The following is a 16,460-nucleotide window of genomic DNA, read 5'->3' on the forward strand; positions in this document are numbered from 1 at the left end:
TGCAATTTGCATTCTATCTTCTTTTTTTCACTGAGTTGAAAAGCCATTTTCAATACTTTTTAAGTCTGTAGAGGATTAATATTACAAATAACTAACAACTGGCCAGGCCTAGGCCTTGGCACAGAAGGTTACTCATCAGTGGCAGTTGGGACAGACAGGGCCATCAATTTCCACCCAAAAATCTGTTTATTTTCTGGGAGCGATTTTACCTTCATTCTTCTTCTTGACTGTTCTTACCTGCTTTTTTTTTTTTTTCAATCATACCAATTCTCAGTTGCTTTTGAAGTTATACCTAGGTATTTACTGTATTCTCTGGTTGATACGATTGGAAATTTTCTGCTGTGTGTTCTAAAGTAATGTGCTTAACCCAATGCCTACCACATACTCAGTGCACATTGACTACTGCAGTTAGTAGGTCTGCAAGTTTTTTCCTCTCTACGTTCTAATGATCAAACTTAGAGTCTTAAGTATCCATCTTACCACACAGCTTCACTGGTTCTATTTCCAAGCTCTGAGATACTGGGATTATAGTTATGCCTATTTGACTGAGCCTGACTTCTCTCAGTATTGGGGAGGAAACCCAGAGTCTTGTTTGTACCAGTGGGGTGTACTCTATCTCCAATATGAAAGTAGTTTTTGTGTTTAATTTTTAATTGGTGGTCTTCTGCTAATTCTTGGGTGTTTTTGTATTAGAGGTCTGTCTTTATTTCTGATCTCCTGGTTTCTAACATGAAGCCTCTGCTTGAGAATTGGCCTCTGTAAAGCCCTATAGAAACCCTGGTGGTGCTGGGGTGCCCCTCCCCTACACTTTGTTTGCTGCTAGAACCCTTCTATGTATCAAATACAATTCTGTGAGGTCTAATCGGCACACAGCAATACGCCCCTGTCCCTGGAATTGAACTCTACCATTTGAAAACAATTGCATCTAAGATTATATTCCAGAACCTCCTCCTGTAACTTTTATTCAGGTTTGTCTTTAGGCAGTACTCATCAAATCTGTGATTATTACACATCTTAATCCTTTCAAGTACTTCTGAACTTCATGTTCCATCTAGATGTTAGCAGGCTGCAGATCTTGCATTATTTTGTATGTAAATTTGGTAGTGTACTTTTCTATAAGCAGCTGCACTAGCACTCCTAAGTGCGGTCACTTTCTTCTGCTCTTTTCTATTCCGCAATTCATTCCTTGGCTTCACAGCTGAGCTATCCTAAAGTATGAATTTCTCCCAGTGAACGAAGCTTTCTAACTCACCATTACCCTGAGACAATGAAAAGAATCTACTGCATCTTAAGAATGGTTTTCATCCACATACTTTCAATTTTCCCCCAGTCATGGATCAAAAATACTATTAAATCTCTACGCAACTCCTATAAGGCAATGCCTAGTAAATAGGCAAGTATCCTAGGTCAAGCCACGTAGAGTGGACCAGATGCTCTCTCCTTCGTTTTGGATGTAGGCTTATGGAAATATCACGCACATAGGATGAGAAATTGCACTACTCTCCTGATGAAAGGAAATGAACCCAAGGGTGCCAATTATAAGCACTTGGCCCAGGTCTAGAAGAACCCCAGTGAAGAAAGGGTGGTTCCAACAAACCAGGGCGCGGTGGCGGCGACTCAGGGCATACACTTCCGCAACAGCAGCGGTCCCTGAACCCCCAGTTCCCACGGCCACGCAAGGCCCCACAGTCACGGCCGCACCCCCAAGCGGCGCGCCTGCCCCGGGGCAGGGCGGGGCCCGCCGCGCCTGCGCACTCCCTCTGGGCTCGGCGTCCCCTGCACGCAACCCACGTGACCTGTGCCTTGCCCAAGATGGAGGTTGCAGACGGGCCTGGCCGAGCCCTCGTCTCAGTCTGCTCTCTTCCGCGCCCCCTTAGAGCATGAGACAGGCGCCCAGGCACACTGTATTGACCAGGGCAGCGCCACGGGCTGCCGAGGGGGTCTGTCCACGGCTTCAATCAGCACGCGCACCAGCCCCTGCTCTTTCTAAGACAGCAAAGCTCTCAGAGCTGGCGCCTGGAGTGTCGTCGGTACGCCCCACTCACTAGAATTGACAATGCTAGGAGCCAATGGGGTTTGGAAATTTTGAGAGAGGGTGAACTAAGGCGGAGTCCCTTTGCAGGGCCTGCGAAGCGGGGCTGGCTGTTGGGTTATTGTGGGGCGGACTTAGGACTCTCGGACCAATGGAAGGACCGCTGAGTTCATGGAGGCGGAGCCGAGCCGTAATTGACGCTTTCTTCATTAGAAACCAGGCAAGGGGCGGGGCCCACGGGGGGAGGTGACGCAAAGCCGTTGCAGCCAATGGCTAGCGGGCCGCCAGCGGGAGGGGCGGGGTTCGGGCGCCTGACGGGCGTAGGGCGCGGCCTATCCCCGCGCGGCTCTGAGCTCGAGGGGGAGCAGCATCATGGTTCAACGTGGGTCAATTTTTTGTGAATGAGGAGGGGAGGTTGTGGGGCCGCTGCCGCGGAGCACCATCCCCGCCGCCGCCCGAGCCCGAGCCCGCGCGCCTGCTCGCGCCGCCGCCGTCGCCGCGCCGCCTCACGCCCGGCCCGCTCAACGCGGCTGCTGTCGCCGTCGCCGCCCGAGCCCGCCCGCCCGCCGGCGGCGGCGCAGGCTGAGGAGATGCGGCTCGGAGCGCCTGAGCAGGGCTAGACGCGGCCCGCCGCCGCCGCGGTAAGCCACCGGCCGTCATTGTCCGCGCCGCCCGGTTGCTGGCGGCAGGTGGACGCCCGGCTCCACCGAGGCCTCGGGGCCCTGCGCCGCGGGCTGGCGGGCGGGGAGAGCGGCCTGCGCCGGCGGGCGGGCAGGTGGGCGCGCGGGGGCGGGGGCCGGGGCGTTTATGTAACTTTGTCAGCCTGTGAGTTTGCAGAAAACGCCCCTCGGTGGCGGCGGGCGGCGGGGCGGGGGCCGCGGCTGGGCCCGGACCGTCGCTGGGCTGGCGAGGAGCTGCGCTAGCCCGGGAGACGACCCGGTGTCCACCCTGAGCGAGGGTTCCGAAGGCAAGGCTGTAGCCCACACAGAGGGAGTCGGTCGGAAAGGCCGGGTGTGGAACCCGTGTTCTCCTTTAATGCACACCGAGAATTTGTTAATAACTTGCAGCCGCTGATAGCAGTGTTTTGGTTATTGCATGCTGTAAATTGACCTGCTGTGACACGATTTTCAAATAAAGCGTCGCAGAAATTAAACTTCAGTTATTTTAGAACTAATGACTTTCTTAACTAAATCCTAATTGCATTACTGTAGAGACCTACCTAATTGCTTTCCGAGAGCCACTCTGCCTGCTCGGGGAGGAAGGAAAGGCCTGTGTAGTCACTTTGCCTCCCTGCTTTTCTCTGCTCAGGCTTTTCTGCCTGTTCCCACAAACCACCTAAGCATTTAAGGCCTGCGAGTATTAACGTGTAAACAGCCATGGCCCTGTCGCACTTTGGGGCTAGGGGGATGCTGGCGGCTTGCACCTTGACCTGGTTTCGCTTTTTCCTCCGTGATATGATCGAGGTTGCCAGGAGTTTTAATTGCTTCTGATAATTCCGTGCATTATTTCAGGACCGGCTTGATGAAAGCTAGTGTGGTTGTTTCAAAATCCATCCAGAAAGGTGGTGGTGGTGGTGGTGGTGGTGGCGGTGGTGGTGGGGTAGTGCTTGTGGAGAGGCAAGGAGGTTGAATTAAGAAAACTCAGCTGCTTGTACACAAATATACACTATAGCAGTTACAAGGCAGCAAAAGTTATTGCAGAATTTTGCAGTCTCTATGGCAACACAATTACTCCATTATAATTGGAAATGTAAAATGCCACCCAGTTAGAAGTTTCATCAGAATGGAGTTTTGGATGTCAAAAAACATGTGAGGATTTAGTTAAAAATTCTCATTTTCTCGCCAGGTAGCTTCTGCAGCTCTAGTCTAGGTTCAATTGTCTATTTTTAAGACCCATCCGCTTTTCCAGATCTGCCACTCCTCGGGATCTGTGGCATCTTTCCCCAGAAGAACTCCCCGTTTGTGTGGGAGGGAAGTATTTTCATGCTTTAAAAACACACACCCGACACACTGTAAGACTTCTATGGTTTCTGTGTTCTGGCTTTTCTTTTAAAGATCAAATGCCTTCCTGAAGAGCAGCAGTCACCCAGAAGAGGCTGGGTTTTCTAGAAGGCAGAGGTAACACTGCCCCCTTTAGGGGTCTGCTGGCTGCTTACCGGGTATCTGGGAGCCCTGTGGGGGAGAAGAATGACTGTGGACTGCAGACAGCTGGGAAAGCCTAGGGACCAAGGACAGATGTGACCAAAGCAGCCCTAGCAAGAATGTTCTGTGGTTAGCAGCATCAGAGGGCTGTGCAACTTACAAAGCCCCTAGATGGCACCTTCTCAGAAGCCGGGGGCTGCCGCTGGTGAGGTGGGCAAGAGAACATAGTACTCTGTCATCACGGGGCTCCTGGCACCTAGCTTGATTTTGGTTTCAAACCTGTGTTAGGAGGATGCCCCTCTTGATGTTTACCAGAAGAGCTCTGGTGCTGGAAGTTTCCACACATAGCGGGGCTGCTGCAGCTTAATTTCGTTATAACTCTTTCCTTTTAACTACTGCATATTTTTGCCCAGTAATCGACTTCCATTTTCCAGCCTCATTGTGAGGCTTCAATGCAGCATGAATGGCTTTGAATTCCAATCCTTTGATGTTGGGGGTGGCACCAAAGGAAAGGCGACTTTGTGCCGTCCTAATTGCCAGAGCAGAAGAAAATTTCATCACTCCTGTCGAGCCTAGTCCATGCCATTTTCTATTGAGAACGGCTGGTTTTTCAGAACTCTGAAGCGGCCATAAGTAATACATTAATACCTGATGTAGCAAGCCAGCCAGGGAGCTGCAGAAATGAGAGACACCTGCTGCACAGGAAGACTGGGGGTGGGAGTCTCAGTCTCAGGACCAGGGTTTTTGATGTCTCTGGGCCCTGGGGTGACTGTGCAGGCTTCAGAGGGTAAATCCAGAGTTGAGCTCATGGGGTAGGGGCCCCAAAGAAATTTTTGGAGTGGCTTTGTCTTGGTCTCCAGTGACCATCCTGTGTCCTGCTGTTCAGCCAACTCTGGACATTCAGTGTGACACTGACCCTCAGGGTTCAAATGACTGAGGGGTAGAGTCAGAAGTGCTGCTGCACTTGGACAGACCCTAGTCCATTCCTGCAGAGCTCACGGAGCTGTCAGGAGGTCAGTTGTTTGCTCTTGCCCTCATGTGAGTGAGCAGGATGGGCTTTGTGTAGGGTGGAATGTGGCCTGGCATCTGCAGCTGCTCTTGGCTTTGCTGCCGCCCTTGCCTCTACAGCATGCCTCCTTACTTCCTAGAAGCCACCCTGGGGTCCACACAAATGGACTGCTCTGAGACCCTCCATGTAACTGGACCCGTTAGAACACTGCAAGCTCCTGAGTAGATCAGTGTCTCCTCTGGATCAGGGAGATCACACGAATCAGTAGCAACTGTTTAAATGAGTACCCAATAAAGGCCATGGGCCATGGGCCCTTCTTTGAGCACTTTCCATCGTGGTCTCCTCTATTGCTCCCATAGCTATAAGAAATGGAGGACGATACACACCCTTAATAGCAGGGATGGGTGAGGAATGGCAGCCGTGAGTCCTGAAGGCTGAGTCTTTCTTTACCTCTACTTTGGGCCCAGGACGAGCCTGTGTGGAAGGTCAGTGTTGTTGAGTTGTTTGGAAGAGCAGACCTACTTTGAAACGATAATTTGGAATATCTTCCCAGTGTTGTTGGGAAGTTGGGTTGTCTGCCCTTCTGAGCTGTCACCACTCTGGGTTCTATCCCTAGCATCACAGAAATCAGAATAGTCCAGTTAGTCGGTGGTTGTTACATCCTGTTCCTTGCTTGCTTGGGTCTTTTGAGAAGTTCCAAAGCTGTCTGGGAGCAGGCAGTGGTGGGAGGCCTAGGCACAGCCTGTGGTCTGTGTCCCATTTCTCAGAGCTACTTAGTATTACTAGCAGTCTTTCTTACGTGGGAAATTTTTATTGGAAGAATGTATTTGAGGACCACTAACTGAAGAAATATAGCACTCATGTGTTCTTATCCTAAAACCAAGACAGAGCCTTAAGAGAAAATATTGGCAAATTTAATAGTTTTAAAAAATTTTGGATAAAGACTCACTCTATAGCCAGAATTCAGAGACGAGAGAAAAAATGTGTAACCTTTTTGGCTCTATGAGATTAATAGCCAGTATATATAAAGAGCTTTTGCAAACTAACAATAAAAGGATGAGCTTTCTGTTATAACAGTAGTAAGGAATGCAGGTGGGCAGATCTCCACAGCTAAGAGAAAACCTAGCTAAGAGAGCCTAACGAATAACCCAGTGTGCAGGAGATTACATCTGTGCCCTTTGTTATTAGTGAGATTGATAACAACACCCACAGCTGTGATAAGGATATGGCTTCCTAGAGTTTAATAAGTTATATGTAACAAACGCTTAGATTGGGGCCTAGGCCCATAGGAGGCACGATGTAAGCATCAGATATACACATATTTGTTCTGTAGAGAGAACAATGTATGTTATCATACAAAATATTTGATTTCTCTCCAGGAAAGCATCAAAGATTTAAATGGCCGTTCATTCAAGAGGCAGTTCTGAATCCTAGAATTTAATGACTGTGGTAAGCACATTGATACCCAAGTACGTGTAGGATGTGGGCTCTACCATTTGCAGAAGCACAGCTCTGTGAGTACCCTTGTTGCTGCGGGTAATCTCCCTGTGCGTAGTAAACAGAGGCATTTGGCCCAGAGCAGTCTGCAGACTGGCTTTCTGGTTTTAAATGAGTTTCTAAGGTGATATTGATAGCCATTGGGATATCAGGAAAATGAGGCATAAGAGACGGACATTGTGTTTATTCATGTTGGCGTTGGTTATATATACATTTTTGCAGTATAGAAAAATTTAAAATGATATAATGGTAGAATTAAAACAATACAGCTTTAATTTTTTTCAAAGGAGAATAAGCAGGTCCTTGGGAGGCTGATGACAACACTTAGCTTTAGAAACATCTGAGACTTGCTCTGAGTCTCCTAAGCTCTCCACGGTGGGGCCGGCCTTGTGCGTATGCTCTGCTCTGCTCTGCTCTGGTGCAGTCTGTGTCGCAGGAAGGCCTGCAAGGCTTCTTGAGCAGACCAGCAAGCCTGTGGGTCCTCGCCGCTGGCTTCCCAGCCTGCACTCAGGGTCTGCCTCACAGCTCAGCTTACACCCGCTTGCTCTGCAGCCTTGCTTCCTCTTGGTCGTCTTTGGCCAGGGCCTTTGCACATACACTCCCGTTGTGTGTCCTCCCTTCAGTCTCTATTTAACTGAGCCCAAAGGCCTTCTGACTCCTTTTCCACATTCTCCGGTTTTGCAATTTCAATAGCTTATTGTGACATTAGTTGTTTAATGTCATTTCTTCCTGGCCGAAGACTTCAAGGAGTCAGAAGGCCAAGAGTGCCTCATGCCTGCTTTGTGCCTGGCACACAGCAGCTCAGGTACCTGACGAATGGGTGGGCCGTGCAGTGTAGGCCTTGGGAGCAGAGCTGGGTGAGGATGTCCCCCAGACCACTGCCCCTGTGCTGGCTGCCTGTGTTCTGGAATTGCCCGTTCCCCCCTCAAGAATCTGGGAACTTCTTGCTCCTGATTTTGGAGATTACATGCTGTTAAGTAGATCCATAAATACAAGTGAAGTGGGTTCTGTGATGTAGCAAGGAGTGAGAGGCAGAAAGGGCTTACACACAGCTGCCAAGTAGCAAATGGGCCATTGTGCATTGCCAGGGCACATGCTCCCAGCTTGTCCCTTGGGTGGGTGGAGGGGGCTGGCTGTGGTATTCAAGGTGGCAAGCTGCTGCTCCTCCTGAAGACATTTTCTCTGTTTGTTTTAATTTGGAATTAATAGCATTACTTAATCATTTCTTACTTAACCTCATAATTTTAACATGATCCCTTAATATGGTTGCATACATAAACATTCTAGAGTCTGCTCCGTTTAAAACTGCATGTTGGGCTTTGTTGGTTTACTGTTGTCTGTGAAGTACTCCGGCTGTGCGAGTCAAGAGCTTTTGTTGGATTGATGTTTAAGCTTGAGACAATAAATCATCTATGGCCTGAAAGCCTGAAGCAGCATTCCAAGTGAGAGTGCTGTCCCAGTGGTGAGAGACCAGTGACTCCTTCATTGGTTTTATAGGCTGCTTTTTTGCTAGATTAGTTCCTTTTGAAACAGAAGCTTTTCTGCTTCTCTTACCCCTGGTCTCTGGTACTGAAGAAGGTCATGAATATTTCTAATGGATCAGTTAGGTCTTTGCTAAGTATTTATCATGCACATAAGCCCAGACTATAGGTTCAGATTAGGCTCAGGACATGACTCCATTGAACACCTGCTTTGTGGCTGGCACCGAGGTCTGAAGATCCCAAACCTCCTTCTTATCACTGGCTCCCAGAAAGATACACAGATGCAGATAGGGACCTAGCAGGAACAACAGACATACAACAGGTGCATAAGGTTGCCATTCCAAGAACCAGGGTGTGTGAAGCCTGAAGCGGGGAGGCTGAGGTCCTTGTGGCTGGGGCAGTTAGAGGCCCAGGCAGGTTGACAGGGGTTGGGGGACATGTGCTTGATAGTGAATACGTGTGTTCTTTCTGCATCAGAGCCACAGTGGTGGGGCTGCATCAGGGTGGGAAGGCCCTCGTGATAGGATGACGTTGTGCTCCAAGGACTGCTTAGCTGCAGTATGTGAGCAGAGAAGAACTGGGTATTCCTGTGCTGGCTGCATGGGGCTTGTTCTTGTGAAGGACTGCTGGCCTTGCAGCACAGTTATCTGGTGTCTAATGTGGTAGCATTCCCTTGGTTCTGTTTCTTATGCCTATGTCTGGCAGTGTTGGTGATGTGCCTTACCTCTCTGACCATGTTGAGAGGTATCTCAGAGGCTCCTGGGTATCCCATGGTATGGCTGGGCTCTCCCCAGAGTGTGTGCTAGGGCTAGGGCTTAAGCACCTTCACAGAGAACCCTTGATTCAAGCTTACTCGCTCTACTCTGAGGCTGAGCTGCAGGCTGAAGGGAGGGGGCTCACTCCCTCTTTGAAGTTGTGCTGCTGAGAGCTTTCTCTGTTGCCTGCCCAACTTATTCAGGGGAGATGCTTGCTGGGAGCCAATGGAGGAAAACCTCTCACCTTGACATCTCTCTGCAGCAAATCCTAGTACTATATGCTGTTGCTTGTTGGCCCATGTTACTGCACTAGTGTGGCAGTGAGCAGATCAGCAGAGTGTGACAAAACTCACAACACAGTCCCTGCTCTTCTGTACTACCTGTGGGGTACCCTTTAAAGTCTGCTCGTGTCTGAATTCATGCTAGATCCCTGTCATCTACTAGTGCAGGTTTGGGCTGTGGCCTCTTAGGCAAGGGCAACAGTTGGCAGGTTAAGTATAAGTCATTCTTGGATTTTAAAGAGCTTAGGAGGTAGTTGGTAATGCCACAATGGATAAGGCTCCTTTTGCTGTGGCATTTCTGTGAGGTCCATACTGGGAGCCTGGCATTGATGGTCTCTATCCCCTTCCTGTGGGACACTTCGGTGCAGGTCCTGTGTTGTTCTTTGCATGCCTCTCCAAGCTGGAGGGACACATCTAGGACTGCTGAGTCCCTAACTTTCCTGGTGAGTTCCTTTTCCAGAGCAGGTCATTGCCTTTCGTATCTACTGTCCTGCACATTCTGCAGCAGCCCCGGTGTTTCCTGAAGTTGTCAGCTGAAGTGGCTGCTGACCTGAAAGGTCAGCTTTGGTACCCATTTAAGTCCCCAGGAAGCAGGGCTGGCTGTTCTTTTCCAGCAGCTGGCATGGAGCAAGGCACACTGCTGGGTCTTTTGAAGGATGGTGTTGGGATTTAGAGTTAGTTAATAGTCCTTCTCAAAGAAGGTTTCCTCCATCAGGATAGAATGTGATCATCATTTGGGGGCACTTTGGTGACAGATTTTCAGACTGTAAGTGGAAAGAGCAAAGAGGCCGACAATGGGACTTTATTTGTCTGAGGTACCTTGTCTTCTGGCTCCTTGGGTGGCTCCGTAGAGGTATGGGGATGTATGCATGGCTCTGCTGATTTTGGCACTGTGTGCCTGTGGTATAGGATAGTGGGTCTGAAGCTGACTTTCCACAACTCTGGAGTGTTGGAGACAGATCATGAGTGGTAAATTAAATTTGAGCTGAACTCCCTCTTTGACCTTTATGATTTCCTTACCTGGCTAGCAGCATTGTGTTGTCTTGGTTCATCTCATGCCATCTATAGGGTGGAGGGAGAATTTCCATAGAATCTCTCATAGGAGATTCTGGGCAAGTGGGCTCCCTGAGGCCTGGCCTTCATCTCGCTGTGTTTTCATTCTGTTCCCCCACCTTATGGTGCTCACAATTCTCTTTGCTGGCAGGCCTCTGGTAGGAATAGAGTTAAGGATAGAACATGCCACCTGCAGAGGTCTTGTTGGTGATTAGGCCTTTGATGCAACTGCAGGACTTTCTGAGGCCCAGTGCCAGCTTAGGGTGTCTCTGCGTCTGCATCTGGTTGGGAGGCCTCCTTGAAGGACCTTAGTATCATCTGGGAACAAGAATTTATCTGTCTTTGTCCTTGCAGGGACTATTACTTAGCTTGTGGACTTGAGAGCTTAGGATAGTTGCTCTTGAAATGCCATGAACCTCTCAGGGCACAGACAGGCCCTGGCCTATGGTTGGAGGTATCTTGTCAGTGAGTATGCACAGCTCTTTGTACCTGGGCCAGTCATGCTTTCCTATCTCCAGGAGGAGCTGCGGAAGTGACCTGATGGCCTTTTTATGATAGGTCTCTATTGTCAGCAAACTACGATATTGTGGAAAAGAGCTGTTGTGTGGTTCTTTGCCACACATCCAGTTGCTAAGGGTTTCCCTGTCCCCTCGCCTGCTAGGTGGCTTCCACCCTTCTCTTCACTGTTTCCCCTTGATAGGAGCAGGAATCATTGTCATCCTGGCCAAGGTAACAGTGACTGGAGGGAAGCTTCAGACAGTATGCTCAGCATATAGGTGCTGTAGGCATGCAACAGTTTCTGGTGGCACATCGAGGGACAGAGACCCTGTGGAGGGCAAGAGGACTGAAGGAGAAATGCAGCCTATGTACACACTCCATGGGAACGCTGAGGGCGGCAGCATAGACTCTGGAAGTGCCAGGCAGCCCCCGGGGAATGAAGGAGCATGAAGTAGGGGTGATGTCCTCTGAGATACCTGCAAAGACAGCATATGGTGACTCTCAGTGTCACAGAGGAGATCTTTCTGCTGTTAGCTTTATCAGGTAAGGTCCCTCCACGGCAATACAAAGGACATCATGCACTCTGGGAAATTGACTGGCCCACTTTCCAAAGTACAGATGGAGGAAGTGTTCCAGCAGGGCGAGAGCTGGCTCCTCTACAATGTATTAAGGATGCACCCCCCACACACACCTTTGCACCTGGTCTTAGGAGAGTCAGCTTCATGAGTGACAGCCCTGCTAAGTGTCCCAGAACTCCTTTACTGCATGCCCTTCAGGAAGGACCATCTTTGCCTTTGCAGAGTCTTGAGTCTGGTTTTGGTCTTAAAACATCTCTGAGTCAGGCACTGCCACAAGAAGACAGACTGCACAGCGGGGCTCAGCCTACATGCTGGTAATGGGCTTGTCTCTTCCGGAAACTAGCTAGGACATCTGCTTCCTCCTCTGGAAATGGTTGCTCTCAGGAGGGAGGGAAAGGGAAAGGATGCTGAGAAGGGTGGCAGTTGCTAGGTCGCTGCCATCATCATGAGGCACCTGGAGCTTCCTTGGTCTCTGCAGCAGTTATGGAGCAGTCCTTGAGTGAGCTTGGGGCTGATAGCACAGGCTGTGCTTTGCAGGCCTGAGTCTCATGTGATCTCCTCTGTGAGGGAAAAAGGATCTGCTTAGGAGGTGTAGTGTGCAGCAAGGTCAGTTGGAGGGACTGTGTGGTATTCTCTAGTGGTGTGTGCGCATAGGTGCTTTAGCCTCTTGCAGAGACAGAGTCTTGCTTTATTCCACCTCTGCTGGCTAACTGGGAAATACAGATGACCTCAGAGAGGGACTCAGCACCTCCACATGTAGGCCACAAAGGTGGAATGGATTATGTTGTGGAGTATGGGTTGTAGCCCAGTGAAGATGGATGTTCTAAGTAAACAGAAGGATAGAGGGCAGACTGGGCTCCCAGTAGCTGAGCTGTGCAGAAGCCCAGAGGGAAGGGCTTCTAGGCCCACTAGCCAGCTTCCCTCTGTACCTGGTCCTGCTCCTTATGGCTCTCAGTTGCCTGAGGATGCTTTGCAGAGGCTCCTGCCACAGTTAGAAGTAGGTGGGTGCCAAGTGTCTTCCTGAGAGGGCATATACGAATGCAGCCCAGGCTCAGACAGTGGTCCAGAACCCTTGCTGTACTCCAGGGAGTTTGGGGAAGGAATCTACTTTGGAATCAGACTGAGTCTTCAGGGTCTGGGTTTTGTGGTCCTCCAGCCTGTGGCAGTCCACAGCATCAGCTGTCCAGACTCCTGACCCCAATCTGTTCATTTACAGCTTGGATAAGAGAATTTCTGTCTCTGAAGATATTTGTTATTGGGTAGAATGCAGAGGTTGGCAGCCCAGCCCCCAACCTTGCCCTGGCATGAGGAAATTAGTCTCACTGCCTTCAAGGCCCACATATGTGGAGCCAGCTGTGTCTTGCTATGCTGCTTTAGTCTAGCCAACCTGGTACTGCCATTACACGTGGACTCATGGCTTGGATGCTCCTGCTTCTAGACTACACTGAAGAAGCTGATGTTCCTAGCGTGGCAAGTTCCATGCTAGGGCCATGGTGAGGGCCATGGGTTCAAGTTGAAGCCAGGGTCCTATAGCCAGGACCCTGTGACCCTGTCCTAGTGGCCCTGGTACTTCTGGTACCATCTCTTTCCTGTTTCAGTGTTGACCCACTCCTGCCAGTGACACTGACCTGTCATGTGGCTGTGTGGCTGCTCTAGGTAGGGCTGCCTTCCTGGCTTGGTGCCTCCCTCAGACCTGAGCCCCCAGGGTTTCTATTAGGTACTGTACTGTCATCTTCCCCCTCAGCCCTGGTTGTGCCATTCTTCCCAAATGTTCCTAGGTTCCTATTGCCTGGATCAGAACACTGACTTCTGCCTCACCTTCAGGGTTCTCCTGGCTTCAGTCAGTCCTCTTGTGCAGCTTCCTTCCTGTATCCTCAGTGGACACACTGCTTAGGCCCTGCTTATGGCACTCCTGGGCTTCTCTGCTCCAGGCCTTTATGAGTTCCTGCCTTGGGCAGGTTTGAACTTGTTAGGAAAGGGCTGTAGGTGATTATCCAGTTGCCCCTGATGGGCAGACAGCCAGCTTTCAACTCCAGTGACAGTGTCACAGCCTCCTGGCTTTCTTGGTATCAATCATTGTCCCTCCCTGCATAGGCCATCATTAGGGGCTCCAAGGCCTGTCAATGTTACCTCGTTCTATCCTGGAGCTAAAGCAGTTATGTGCCGTTCTTACACAGCTAAGCTTCATACCTGGAGTTCCACAGTAGTCACAGGCTTGAGGCTGGAAATAGGTTGCTTCTGGGCCCCGTCCCCATATTGAGCTGAGCTAGGACAGAGCTCTGCCATTAAGCTGACAAAGGTGGCCAGAATCCCTCTTTGGACCTTGAAGGGCTCCAGGGCAGGGTGCTTCCTCCCTTTGAGACTAGCTCTCCTGCATGTCTCAGTATATTCAGAATGAGGACACTTCTTTTGCCTCCTGATATGAGGGAGGCTAGGAGGCAGCAGGGTTTAGCTGGAAGGCAGTGCCTGGTTAGAGCTGGAGAGCAGGCTTCCCCCGCTGCGGGGTGGGGTGGAGGGTTTGAGCCCTCCTCACTCATGTCCTGACACCTGAGAGATCATGAGAAGGATAGGGCACAGCCATGGAAGTCAGACTCCTGGCGCGCACGCACGCACGCGCACACACACACGCACACGCACACGCACACACACACCAATATAATATTTGTTTCCTTCCACATCTGGGATTACTAGTGCCCCAGCATTGGCCCCTACACAGAGCAGTGTGGGAACCTGGGGGACATACAAGGAGGCCTGTCTGTGTCTGATGTTCTGCTTCCTGGGCCTTGGCCCATGGATTCATGAGTATGGAAGTTTATCTTAAACTGTTAAAATATATTTTTATATTGTCCATATTTAATACAATGACCACTTTAGGGCTAAAGGCAGAGGGACCCTGGGAGTGTGCCTAGCCTTAGCCAGTATGTAGCAAAGCAACCAGACCCATCTTTGCAGTCAGCACTTGCTCCTTTAGAGGAGGGGCAACTCATTTTTTTTTTTTTAATGGAAAGTTTCTCCACGGGTGGGGGGGGGGCTAAAAGCCGTCCAAATGCTGTTTTGCTTATAGCTTAAGGGGTTGTGGATCTTTGGAGCCCATTGGGTGCCCTAGGCATCAGATTAAGAACACCTGATCCATAGAGGTGATAGGCCCTTAGAACCCGCTGTCTTAATGCTGACTTGGCATGAGGCCACGTCTTAGTGGCAGTCAGAGGTGCCTGGGGTCATGACTTTGTCCCATCTAGGGTAGTGGTAGAGGAGGTAGTGAGTGTAGTGCATCCTGTTACTCAGCCACTGCAGAGACAAGCTGGTGAGCTCAGAGCCAGTGCCTGTCAGCTCCCCGAGTACCTGCTCAGACATTTCTGTCTCTTGGTCTTTTCCTTGTGGTTCCTGCTCCTGCCCTTGCTGGCCATGATTGGTGCTGCTTCTGCAGGGCTTAGACTCTGCACACCCTGCAGACATGTGTGGGCTTCGCTGCATCCTCTTTGCTTTCTTCCTTCCATTCCATAACAGCTTCTCTTCCTCTCTCAGCATATGGGGTTGGCCTCTTAGCCCAGCCGCCCTAGAGGAGTACTGTGAGCTGGACAGAAATGGAAGACTCAGTTTAACTCTACCCAGTTGCTCTACCCATGGACTATGCCCTTGCTGTGTATTTCTCTTGAGATTCTTGGAGGGTTCAAGATTGAAGGGTTGAGATTCTTACAGGGTACCTCTGTTCTGCCCAGATGGTTCTACTTTGTTAAGGAGGACCCCACCTACCCAGCACTATCAGACCTGTTCTCAAGGTCTAACTCAATTTCTGCACAGGTCCCAGATGTACAGTTTGCTGAAAGATTGTTTAGACTCTATATTGAAGTTTGTGACTGACAAAGGTCTGTCTAGGGCTACACCTTTATGGGAAGAGCAGGCCCAGGCTCTGCTTGTGAGGAACAGTGCTGGTCCTACAGGGATGTGGAGCATCTGGGATGAGGTAGCAATCTTCTGAGTTCTGGGAGGCTGGACTAGATGGGGGATGGACTAGAGCAAGGTGAGTGTGCTGTTAGATAGGTGCCTTTAGCATGGATATGTTAACTTCAGTATCTCTCATCTGGATCTAGGTTAAAGTAGAAAGAAGTTTGTAACTTGGGCTGGACTGTGTCCTGGGAAGCTCTGGCCCACCTGTCCTTGTTGTGGGGACCTCTGGTGGAGTGGGCAAACCTTTGTAGAGGGGAGAACCTTACAACTCTGGGGTTTATTCTCAGTTTCTGTGGGGTGGCCCATCTGGGTTATACTGGGTGGTCCTCCGTTTACATGATCAGAAAGGTATATAATGAAAATTTTGTTTCTTGATTGCCTGAGTATTTTTATTAAAGCATTTCTAATATCATTAATATTAAGGGAACTAAATTGAAAGAATAGATCAGCAATACAAATAAGCAGTTACTGTAATTGGGAAAATACTAATGACTTAATTTGCATATGTGGCAGAAGCATTTTTTTATGACTGCCTTGATAATAAAAGACAGGCTGAGTAGCACAAATGAAAGCAAATGAAGAAATCCATTAATTCTCCTATCCATTTAAAAATGGTGTTCCCAGCTTTTACAGTGACAGTTTAATAATTAGGGTGCCTAATTTTAATCTGTTCCGTGGGTGCACACCCTGCTTAGCTTGGGCAGCCAGCTGCCAGTGGTGGGATTCTGTGCTCAGGCTGAAAGCGCAGGAAACTGGGGCCCTAGTATTGAAGCCACAGTGATACTCTTGGCTGTATGATTTCCATTGATGTTGGGCACGCTGTGGTCAGTGAGCCAGTCTTCATGCTGGACAGTGTGTGGTGATTTGTACTACTCAGGGTTGAGTCTGTCGGTGGGTTCTCAGCCCTAGACACTTTTGACCCAGCCTTCCCCACACAGCCATTTAACAGTGATGGAGATGGTCTGGGTTGTCATACGAGCTGTGCTTGCGGCACTGCTGGGTTGAAGGCAGGCTGTAGAGTGTCCTGCAGTACTTAACTACCTCCAAATGCTGCTAGTACTACCCAGAAGCCCTGACCTGAACACTCCTGGAGTGAGGGTGGGTCTTCTGCACAGAGAGACAAAGCCTCTTGGGGACCAGTGATACACATCATTTCTAGTTTGGGCGTGAGGAAGTGAAGTCAACTC

The 16,460-nt window shown here is 49.9% G+C and overlaps 1 protein-coding gene across 8 annotated transcripts in view; it reads left to right on the forward strand.

The window, feature by feature from the left end:
• Window positions 1-1,842: 1,842 nt before the first annotated feature.
• The window catches only part of Hdac4 (histone deacetylase 4), a 246,455-nt gene continuing 231,837 nt past the window's right edge, over window positions 1,843-16,460 (forward strand). For 6 of the 8 annotated variants that reach the window (XM_052192275.1, XM_052192279.1, XM_052192278.1 and 3 more), the window contains exon 1: window positions 2,369-2,673. The gene's annotated coding sequence lies outside the window, so the exon portion shown is untranslated. Of the gene's footprint in view, window positions 2,031-2,368; window positions 2,674-16,460 lie in introns of those variants that run through there. The other 2 variants (XM_052192276.1, XM_052192277.1) reach the window with 2 other exon arrangements.

This window comes from Apodemus sylvaticus, chromosome 9 (assembly GCF_947179515.1).
Source record: "Apodemus sylvaticus chromosome 9, mApoSyl1.1, whole genome shotgun sequence".
Classification (NCBI taxonomy): Eukaryota; Metazoa; Chordata; class Mammalia; order Rodentia; family Muridae; genus Apodemus; species Apodemus sylvaticus.